Below are 11,958 nucleotides of genomic sequence, written 5' to 3'. Positions count from 1 at the left end.
TTTGTATATTTCTTCTGGCTTTCTGAGAAAACGTTAAGGTCAGCTTCTAAAATTGTGCTACCTTTTGTTCCATGGTGCAGTTGCCTGTTTGGGGACTTCTAGTTTTCTTTGCTCAGTTCCTATTTGGAATTGAGAGTGCTTCAGCATCTAACGACACAGTACTTTAATTCCTGGTGGATGCTTTTAGGTATTAATAGAGGTAGAACTGGCATCCCTGAGTAATTTTTTCACTTCCCTTTAAGGAGTTGGTGCCCCAAGGTAATTATCAGAAAATAATCCTTACTCAAAAAGTTAGTTATTCTTTTGGACTTTAAAATTATCACTAAAATTAGATGTGACACTAAAATTAGATTGTGAAAGTGACATCTTTTATCTTGTCTTAAGAAGCCCAAAGTGCATGCAATGGTGCAGCAGTTGGTGCAAAATTACATTCGTTCATGGTAAAGACAGTGTCTCAATCATGGATATTTGTAGTGTATAAACCTTTCAAGGCTTTTCCTTCTTACTGCATACACTGTCAGTGAAGTAGCTGCTTATTTTAGTATAGAAATATGAAGGAAAGCTTGTATATGTAAAATATATATATGTAACTTTGACATCAAACATTTTTAAATTCACAACTCTTAAGTTTTGTACCAGTGGTTTGTACCCATGTACCAGTAGTTTCACCTGAAAACAAGAAATTGATGCTGTGATTATCGGTAAACTCAGGCTCATATAAGAGCATTCTCTGGAGTGCTGGGAAGCTGTTGAGACTGTGAGTGCGAGCAGGAGTCAAAAGGGGAATGCCTGAGCCCTGTAAGGAGACTGACTCAACACAGCCTGAGTCATGGAGGTGCTGAGCACTTTTTATCCCTGTTGAGATTCTGGGTAAGGTGGAAAATTGGAGCATGTCAGGTTAAGGGGTCTTAGTATGCCTGTATGTGATGAACTACAGGCCATTGAATTTGAAAAGTTTGGGTTTAGACAGTCAAAATATTATCAGTATTTCTAAATGAAAAGCATATTAAATATTTTCTCCTCAGAGTGCTTTAGTGGCTATAACGTAGGTCATACCTCACCTTGATTATAATTGAAGTGTTTTTCCAGTATGTGTATGACATGTATCTGAGTACTGGAGCTCCTCGTCCATGCATTCAAAGGGAGGACGTTTTCTTTTTTAAGGCTTTTGTAACCCCTACAATTTATGCTCTGGACTTCTAGACTGTCACTTTCCTTCTGCCTAATCCCTATCATGCATCAACTACATTTGTTTGTAACTTGCTGGGAGCTGTGAAGAAACAATTCTTCAGTAATGTCACTAGAAAATAAATAAATGAAAGTTTTGTGTCCCCTAGACTAGTTTCTTTGGGCTAATATACACCAAGAGATATTTCTGAGGAACATTCTCTCTGTGTGTTTGTTTTAGATTAGGTAAATAATTGGGTTAAACTATGACAGAGTGGTGGAGGAGGGGGGAAGAACAAAATTAAGAACCACTGAGTGAACAGATAGTGCTGCAAACATTGTTAAAACTTAGCAGCCAAAGTGTAAAGTAAACCCTGAGAATGGAAGGCAAGGGTGGCTGTACTAGATGAATATAAATGCTAGTCTGCTAGCTTCAGTGAAATGCAAACTATTCAAGTTGCTTTAATATTTATAAAATACGATTTTAAGGACCCTCTCTTCTCTCACAGGAATAAACAAGTCATCACATCTTTCTGAAATTGTATAGTGGGCTGAAAAGTGTTCAGAGATGTAAATTGAGTCCCTTTAGTTTGTGGAAGATAAATACACATTTAAGTCAATTTACTGTGTTTTGTAAAGCACTTCTGTGGTCTTCATGATGTAATAGCAGAAATGCTGTGATTATTGAACAAGATTTCTTGCTACATTTTTGTCATCTATTAGGGTCCTTTTTTTGTCAATTCTGATAACAGAAGTCTGAAGGAAGTTGCTTAGACCTCTGTGTAAAAGATATACATACTTGACTCCCAGTTACAGTTTAATATTTTCATACTTTCCTCAGATGGGAATTGTATTCTCTTAACCTATTGTCCCCTGTTTCATTAAGTACAAATACCCTCCAGACATTGCTTTCTCAAGGCACAGCCAAGTTCATTATAAATGCAGCTCTCTATTTGTGGGCAGTGCTGTGTTGTGCTGTTTTGGTACAAAAATATTTCACTTACGTGTTAAGTTTATTAGATATTCCTTATGTAAAATCAAAGAGGTATTCTTTGATGTTCAGACAAACCACGTTTTTAGCAACTTGTCATAAAATCAGTGGTTACGTTACATGAGAAACTTCCCCTGAATGCTGCATTAGCTGGTGACAGTGTGGTTTTATTACTGAAAAACAGTAAAGTAGAAATTGAAATACATGCATTTGAGGAATTGACAAGTCCATAGAACTACTTTACATTTTGTACTAACACATACTGTCACTGAATTACAGTAATGGAGTACTGGAAAGATTAGGGCCTAACTTTGGACCAGAGAGCTATTTCAGTGGCATTTTCGAAATGAAGCAACTCTGAAAAGCAGTCCCACAGGGTTTTGTTGCCAATCAATCAACCAATAAATAAATAAATGAGATTGTTCTGAGTGCCATTTCAGTGGCTGTTAGCTGAGAAAAGGCAGCGTAACTTTTTTTTCTAGATTGTTGTGTGCATCATTTGTGTGCTTGGTTATATTCTCCCAATGTGTTGCTGCCAAGTATATGTAATTTCTTCTGGGGAACAAGTTTGAAATGGGCTTCTTTCTCTCACATCAACAGGTAGCACAAAACCCATGTGATTCGTTTACAAATAGTTTTATGAATTGAGCAATTAGTGTCTGATGTGGCAGGCATTCCTAGACTTATCCTCGAGATGTTCTTGATTTATTCCAACTTAGAATGAACTGATGCAGTAGAACTCTATCTATAACAAGGTGAAGTGGTACATTTAGATTTATTCTGTGCTAAGAAATAAAAAATGGCTGGCCTAAAGCAAATTTTTTTTAAAAAAAGTTACTGGAACATTTAAGCATATTCTTCTGCGGAGGCTGTTGCTTCTGCCTCTAGATTTTTCTTAAATGAAGAAACATCTAGTAGTGATCACTCTCTCAGCACCATCCGTACTAATTGTTAAGAATACGTGTCATTCCTGTGGTTTATGGATCAGTAATTGCAGAAGCTTTCTGAACGAATTATCTGTTAATTATTTGTTTGGTGTTTTCTTAATGTGAAAAAAATGGGGCACAAGACCACATTACAATAAGGACACAAATTTCTTGTAGTGTTATATCTGGGTTTTTTTGTTGAAGGGCCTTGAGGGTGACAATGATACTGAGGACAAATTTTTCACGGTCTAGTTGAGACATGTAGACAGAGCTGAGTTAGATTTGATCTACTTTGTAGAATTTTGTCAGACCAACTGTTTTTCTGCCTGTACCAGAATAGGAGTGTTTCAACTGGAGCTGAGATTTGTAGTGGAAAACTGGAAGTGCATGGACAGGAAAGCGGGCTTGATAGAGTTTTTTATGCATACTGAGGCTGCTCATTTTTGGTTAGATCTATGATAAAAAAATCTACAAAAAATTGGATAGGTATTACTTCTAGATCCTGGAGAAAATAATCTCCATTATAAAAATTTTCTTTAAAAAGGATAGCCAAAAGAAGGAAAAAAATAGTTTTTGCTTCTTTTTGTCTATCCTTTGCCCACTTCAGCCACTTTCTTTGCCTTGAATCTACCCTTAAGTTAAATAGATGCAGATCGTTAATTTGTATGGTGCTCAAGTTCTGTTACTTAGGTATTCTTTCTCACACATGTAGGTGTGCTTTGTTGCCTAGAAGGGAATTTTGAGAGCGGAGGTGAACCAGGATGGATGTGTGCCAAAAATGAGCATCTAAAGAGATGGCTGCCATTCTTCCCCACTGTGGCAGCAACCATACTCTCTCTCCAAGCCATCGGGAAATGGCAAAGACTCATTTAAGCTGAAATGGTCTGAGGACAAGGTTTTCTCTTCACAGAATCACGCATATCTCAAGGTGGAAGGGGCCTATAAGGATCATCGAGTCAAACTTCCTTTTTGCAAGTAGTAATAGAAACCAGTTCTGGAGACTGGTAAATACCCCAGGATCTGCTACTGGGGCGTGCTTTTGGGATCATACAGTAGCTAGCTGAAAGGGTTCTGCATTTAATTTTGCATTTCAGAGGTAGGTGATAGCTGCTAAATTTTGCAAATATCTGACTTTGAAGATGGAATTATGTAAACACTTAATGAATTACAATGGGGGTGAGGCAACATGATTTTTTTGCGGTTTATTTTTTCTTGCTTATTTTATTGATTTTATAGTGGAATACTTTTTATTTATGTATTTATTTTCTTAAATTACCAGGTAAGAGACATTGGATAAGCAGATGAAACAAGATCAAAGATTAAGGCAGAGGGCCTTGGGGTGAAGCTAAATTCTTTAATGCTGTATTCACTTCTAGAAACCACACAGTACTCTTCCTCATTTTTTCTGCACTGTACAAGGAGTAACGAGAGGAAGCTCAGAATCTCCAGAACTGGAAGCAAATGGCAATGTTTAATGCCATCACTGTCTTTACTAACTGTGGGCACTAGTGTAGAGAAAAAGCTTTAACTATTTTTTTAAAATATTTTTTCTTTATTGTTATGACCATGTTACTTACTTATATTGCAGTGGTGCATAGAAGCTCCAGCTATGGGCCAGCAATCTGGTCACTCTACAGACACAGAATAAACCTTATTTTTACAGTGAAACGAACCCAGATTGGGATGTTGCAAGTACTGCAAATCTTCTTGCCACTATTTGTGATGATGTGTCAGGAACTGTATGCTGACTGTTCCAGAAATAAGAAGAGGACTTCAAAAGAAGGAGTGGAGGAAAAGAGAATCTTATTAGCTAAAATATCATGCTCTTATTTAAATTTTCATATTGTTCACTCATTACTTTGACATTTCTGGTGCCGTAGAAGGCGACCAACAAGGCAGACATTGAGGAAGGAAACTGAAGAGGACTTAATACAGTTCAGTTTTATGAAACTCAGTTAAGTTGCTCTTTTTGGAGGTTTCCTGGGTGATCAATAGTACTTTGAGGGAGCTGTGGTTTTTTTATTCACACTGAAAGCTATTAAGCATCTGGGAGAGCTATGAGAACTATTTTTTGTCAGGTAACTGAGTCTTACCAATGGAACCAAGTTCTGGTAACAAGGCATAAAAAAATGGAATCAGACTCTCATGATGCAACTTTGCAGGCAAAACTAGAGAAGCTTCTGCAGGCAAAATGGAGTCTGAGGTGCACTTAAGGGCAAAAAGACACTTCCAAATTTGAAGAGGACTGTAGGGAGATGAGTCCCAAGTTTATGTTACTTTGGAAATAGTTGACTTTTGGGATTGAAAAGTGAACTCTGTGGCTTAGTGTTTACTTTGTATCTTGTTCTCTGCCATCCTTTATCAAGTAACATTGACTCTATTCAGTCAACCCAGTCAATATATGAAGTATCACATACTTCAGAATTACATTATGACCTAAAAATGTGACATGTGGTTAATGAATAGCTGATAGTCTGCAAGTCTTTTAAAATCTTAACATGTTGATACCATGACTAATTCTAGTTCCCTCAGCACAGCCTGAGATATTTTCCTTTGTATGAAAATTGTGGGAGAGGTTGGAGAGAAATCACAATACCATAAACCACTAGGTCAAGTTATTCAGATCCAGATTTGATCCATTGTTGTCTATTTTTCATTCATATGCTTGTGAAATATCAATTTATTTTGTCAGAGCCCTGCTCTGAGTTACAATCAATTTAAAATCTGAGAATCTATCAAAACCATATTTCTAGCTGTGGCAAAATGTATGTTTACATTACAGTCTGTCCAACATGTGTAATGTCAACAGTATTACAGAATGCATTTTATTCCAACTAGCAACAGTAGCTCTATCCAAGTTCCAATCAAAGGTACAGTCTAAACACAAAACTAAGTTTTATGTCATGGTAAGTCGGTCATGCTCTGGTTTATATATGTGTGTGTGTGTGTGTATGTATTCGTATCTGGGTACATAACTTACAATAGTTCTCGCAGATGTACTTGGATTATTTTTGTACCAAATGACTTACTGACATGTTCTTTTGCATTTTAGTTTTCAACATAGGAAGTGCAGTTTTTGAAGTCCTTTTCTTTTTGAAAATAAATGTGACACATCAAAGACCCTAATCAGCAACGGGAATACTTGAATCCTCTTTTTATAGGCCTCCATAGTCTGTTCCACAGCAGGGCACAGACTTGGCTCAGGGCAGCATGCAGAAAGCTAGGTGTAATTATCACAGCATAACCCAACTTTCCAGCAACAATAATAGCAAAATAGAATCATTTTGCTCATTGGTTTCTTTCAGTAAAAATTTATAATTTGCCTAAAATTACATGGGATGGCAAGTCCATTTTCTGTCGTTTTGCTAATAGCTGCTAGAAACTTCTTCACTCTCTAGCCTCCCTAATGCTTACTTGCTAAGGGTTATATTTCTTAAAGGAGGAATAATGCACTTTTCACCTCTTAAACTGAAAATAATTACCACATTAGACAAATGTAAGCAAAGCTGTGTAGCACAGAAAAAAAATAGTTTCTGAAGATCTGTTGTGTTAAATAGATACTTCTACTTTTCTTTAATGTCCATTTTGTTCTCATCTGGTTGCGACGATTTTACGAAACTCCTCATTTTAACATGGGTTCTTTTGCAGGCTGTTTCTGTATGTGGTCCAAAGACTGTGAGCCTATCTATAACTATCACACTGTAACTTCTTAATCTAAAGTGCCTTTAGAAATTTATAATTTAACAATAGGTAACACCTGTACAAATGCAGCAATTTGAAGATTATAAAAATGCATTGTGCCTGGTTTAGCAAATCTTCATACCTACAATGCACAATTCTGAGGAGATTTTGATTTTTTAAAAAGCAAGGCTGAGTCAGTTCTCAGAATAGGTTGATGGACCTGTTTGGGTTAAATGGCTGCTCTTGCTCAGGAAGAAGGGTGGCCAATCATATTAGGAATAGATGTACATTCATTATCTACTTTGCTAATGAACCTTTACACACAGATTATCAGCATTGCATGCACAAACTCACAATCTGTTAATAATACAGTGTATAATTATATTCTTATATTTTGAGATCTATTAAATAATACTCCTCCCTTCTTAATACATTTGTAATTATAAAAAAAGGAGATATGTCTCTATGACATGGCATAGACACACACACAAACATTAAGAGAAGGAAGAATTGTGGGTAGGAAGAGAGAAAGAGAGGGGATTTCAGCAACCAACATGAGAAAGATCAATGGGATGCCAAAATTACTGGAAGGAAAGAAAGAAGAGAATTGAAGATGAGAAGAAAATTAGGGTAACAGCTAGATGTAAGAGATCGAGAGCAAAAGTACAGCTCATGATGCTAGTGTTCAAAAATACTATAGTGAGATTATGTATTTCTTAATATAGGTCAAATAAGATCCAACAGAAAAAAAATTAATATCTGAAAGAAATTAATATCTCCTAATTCTAAAAAGTGGAATAATATATACCTGAAGTAGAAAATAAAGTGAAATCCATAGTATTTAAGATGTTACCCAGTGATAAAATTAATCTATAGTAATTAAGTTTTCTACTTAATAAAAATACACCCATACAGTAGTGATTCTGTGAAGCATTATTCAGTCAGGAAACTAAGGTTCTTAGTAGAGACAAACATTCGTAATATGAATACAAACATCCTTGAGATCTGTACAGTTTCCTAGGTGTATAAAGTAAAATACATTTTTAAAACTTCATTGTATTGAGGTGTGGATATGTAAAAACAAGGTACAACAAGAAAAATACCATATTAGTTTTGCAAAAAAATATGATGTCAGAGTATGCTGTATCAAAACTGTACATTGCATATAAGAATAGGAAAGCTCTGTAATGGTGATGGATCTCATAAAAGAACACTGGTGCTATTAAAGAGTTGTGAACTATAATTTACTGTGCTATTATAACATCATTAATTTAAACACATAGCTCCTTCCTCTTATAGAGTAATTCTCTTAAAATAGTTTTAAAGCTCTATTGAGGGGTGCCCACTGTACATTAATGCCAGTAACATATAAAAGTATAAAGTTAGAGGAAAGTGTTAAGAGGGAAAATATTTTCTTAGGCTCTTAGGCTATTGGAAAGGTGGAAAAGAACTGAAGCAGACTGAGGGGCAGCTGAGTTAAGCATAACTAACAATTAATTGACTTGAGCAGAATGACCTCCTAGTCCTGCCCTTCCTTATGGAACTGGTATACCTTTACTGAAACATGTTAAACTTTTTTTGTAGTTACATTTCAGATCCAATTTTTTTTTTATAGTGACATTTCAGATATAAGATGTGACAATGAGGATGGATCCAGACATTTTCTGTGATTTTATGTTTTGGGTTACTCTCTACCAGAGATCACTGGTACTTGTTGCAGCTTGTGCTTTGGAACAGCACATGTGAAAAAAGGGTTTGGATTAAAGCCTACTTGGTCTTAAGCATGTATAAGTTACAAATAGCTGGATAAGTCTCAATTTGCTTGTGTGTATGTTTGCTGAAAATCACACCGGTTTAGTCTGCTGCTGCATGAAATGTGAGTTGAATTTGCAGCATTCCTTGTGTATGGCACGTTTTAAAATGTCAGTGTAAATCCTTTCGGAAGTTAGAGACATTGCACAAAGTGCTGTCATCATTTTATTGCGCATTTCTGATTCGCAGGTTTCTACCATCTCACATTCCCCTTAAGCTGAATTTAGATTGCAGAGCATTGTAATTGAGTGACTTAAATCAGGGGGCCTGTTACCTCAGCCAGTTGAGCGTGGCGCTAACAACGCCAAAGTCGAGGGTTCGATATCTGTTCAGAACCCATGTGTTGCCTGATCTAGTCGAGAGGTGGTGTCCCTGGCAGCAGGGAGGCTGGATTAAAATGATCTCTAAGGTCCCTTCCAGCCTAGGCCATTCTATGATTCTATGATTCTATGAAACATGAGAGAATATTTGGTGATTTCAGTCTGTAAATTGACTTTATTCTTAGGAAGACCATGAATGGTTTGGATAAATCGTGGAAAACATTCTTTTCTTTTTTGACGCAGTGTTTCCTTTCTGAAAAACAAAAGCTATGCATTGATAGTTAAGGACAGCAGGAGAGAAGATTCCTTTACTGGATTTTATTTGGCAACCAGTGAGTTCCATTTAATTCAACGAGAAGCAACACGTGGGCTATTTTGGTGTATTCTTTGTGAACTATCATACTCAAGAGTTCCATGGGACTTTAGAGAAAAAGAATGTGAGAATTCTTTTTTTGGATTATTTTTGTTTTTTATTTGGAGGGCAACCATATGGCAAATGCAGTTGTTTCCCAGTAGACAACTCCAATTGTGTACAGATTCACACAGCCTGAGGATAGAATTGGATCTGTTGTTGAAAGGGTCGTAGTGTGTAGCAAGTTAGCCAGAATTTTAAAGACTAAGCAAATCTTTAGGAGTTTGATATTCAGGACTCTAATTGTGGTTTTGAGCATTATGTTAAAGGATCAAAAAGTGATAGTCTCCCTGGACCATCTGGAGTTATTCAGGCCAGCAGTAAATGTTCAGCAGATTTAGGACTATTGGTAAGATTTTAACATTGTTTTCTGTGGAGTGTTGTGGGTTTTTTTCCCTCTGTTTATTCAGGGGTGGTCTTAAGGTCAGTAATAGTAGGTGCTTCAAGAAAATATCGGTGTTTTGGGAGAATGACATCATTTCTGTTGTATGTGATGTGTGTGGGCAAACAACTGTGATAGTCCTTTACTTTCCTCAGTGGGAGAAATCAGCAAGTACAGTATGGCCAGAAGGTCAGTTGTTCCCAGTCAGAAAGTGCTGACCCTTTGCAAGCTCATCAACATGACTTTCATTTGTAATGACTGTGCTTAAATAAGCCTTTGTTCAGAAAAATATGCAAGCAAAGCTGCTCCTTCTTTCCGTGAATAGTGAGATGCTGATTTAATTAGGACCAGCAAAAGGATGTATGTGGAATCTTGCAACTGTTCAAAATGATGGGAAAGTGTCAAGGTGAGCAATGCATAAAGCAGATGCAGTGATCTCACCTCTCCAAGACCAGCATGAATTGGAAGCAATCACTCCAGAATTTGCCTAACCTATGATTCTCTTTCCTCCCACCCTTATCTTGTGCTTCTTCCCAGTCAGATCTCATCACCCAGCACTAAATCCAGCATGCAGACTTTGATCTTGTGGCCCAGCCAGTCTGAAAAGCAGCGTGCACACAGGCACATTTTAATCATTCATATGATGATAGGTGACTCCCTGTTGTTAAACCACAATTATTGATCCACTGCTGTTGAAGTACACGGCTGAGGGAACGTGGCCTGTCGGTTGCTGACTGAATGGGAAGGAAGCGTAGAGCTCCTCTAACCCACGTCCTCTCATCAGGGTGGTTCAAAACCTCCATGGTGAACCATTTGGTGAAACACTTCACCTGCATTACAAGGTGTTTGGTTTGACCAAAATGACTAGGTTAACTTGAATGAGTGCATTTAAAATACTCAGGATGGGTGATAACTGTCCATTGCCCTCATATCTGAGTTGGCAAACAGGTTAGCTGCTGAAAAGTGAGTTAGCTGGAAGAACAGGCGTGGTGTAAGACTGCTCCCAAAGCAAATGTAGCTGCGTCATGTATGTTGAAGTTTTACTGTGGCGACGTTTCTACGCAAATTATACTGTCAGACAAAATAAATACGTACTCCATAAACCTTGTTTAGTTCAAGACTGCTCAAATTGTGTTCAAATCACATTCAGATAGCTGTTTTGTTAGTACTGGTTTTGCTTTTGGATCAGCTTTGCAGTTCTGCTAGACCACGTGGCACAAGAAGTGAGATAAAGAACTCAAGGAATAAATACTGGCACTGACGGTAGGTGACAGTGACTCTAAAGGTAAGACACAGGGTCATTCTGTTATCCGTGACCAAATACTTATATAAAATAGGTCATCTCCCTGAAGTTTGTGTTTCAGCTTGGAAAGACAATGAACAGGAGAAATCCAAGATGGAAAATTTGTTAAAAATGGATGCTGAAGGACTGAAACAAAACTGCAATTCTAATAACATTTTATTAGCTCCTGGGAGCCCCTGTCTTTGCTACAACCCACTGAATGTTTTATTTTTGCTATAATTACAGTATCTTGCCTGCACTTTGTCCCTCTGATCCTTTGTTAAAGCCCAGATCACTATGTGCAGACTGTGCTTGTAGGTGTGATTTATTGAGTGACAAGTAGCTGTAGGGTAGAACACACGCCTCTGTACCTGAGTAAAGTATTAGACATCACAGAGCTGAGGGGGGGAAGAGAGAGAAGAAAAGCACAGAGCAGTAACACAGCAGCTCCTGGATACAGATCAGACAAGAGGTTCTGCCACAAATCACCTAGAAACATGTCAGACGCTGCATGTTTGTTGTTTTACACTGAGGGCACAGCCGTAGTCCAAAAGTATTGATTCTTTTCTTTGTACAGAGACAGAAACTGTCAGCTCTAGCAGGCTGACCTTGGTATGGCTCAGACAACTATTCCCCACCTTGCCTACCATATGAACCCCACAGGAAAAGTCCAGGCAAGATATGCCAATGTCCGTTTCACATAAGCAGAGAGAAACCCAAGCCTGCCGAAACAGCTCCCATCTCTCCCTCCAGAGGTCCATGGCAGCAGTTCTGCACCACGTTCCCTATGACAGAGAATTCGATATTTTTTCCAGTGCCTCAACATTCAAGAGACATTAATTCTACTTAATCGTTCAAGAATCCAAGAACTGTCTACAGAAACATATAAGGAAAAAAAAGCAACTGCTATTTCTCACAAAGAAAAAGTGCTGGTATTTTTTTGGTGGACCTGGTGAGGGGAGTGGGAAATGAGCCCACATTGCAC

The sequence above is a fragment of the Apaloderma vittatum genome, unplaced genomic scaffold (genome assembly GCF_000703405.1).
Source record: "Apaloderma vittatum isolate BGI_N311 unplaced genomic scaffold, ASM70340v1 scaffold3859, whole genome shotgun sequence".
NCBI lineage: Eukaryota > Metazoa > Chordata > Aves > Trogoniformes > Trogonidae > Apaloderma > Apaloderma vittatum.
The sequence above is the reverse complement of the archived record's forward strand: the minus strand, read 5'-3'. Positions refer to the sequence as shown.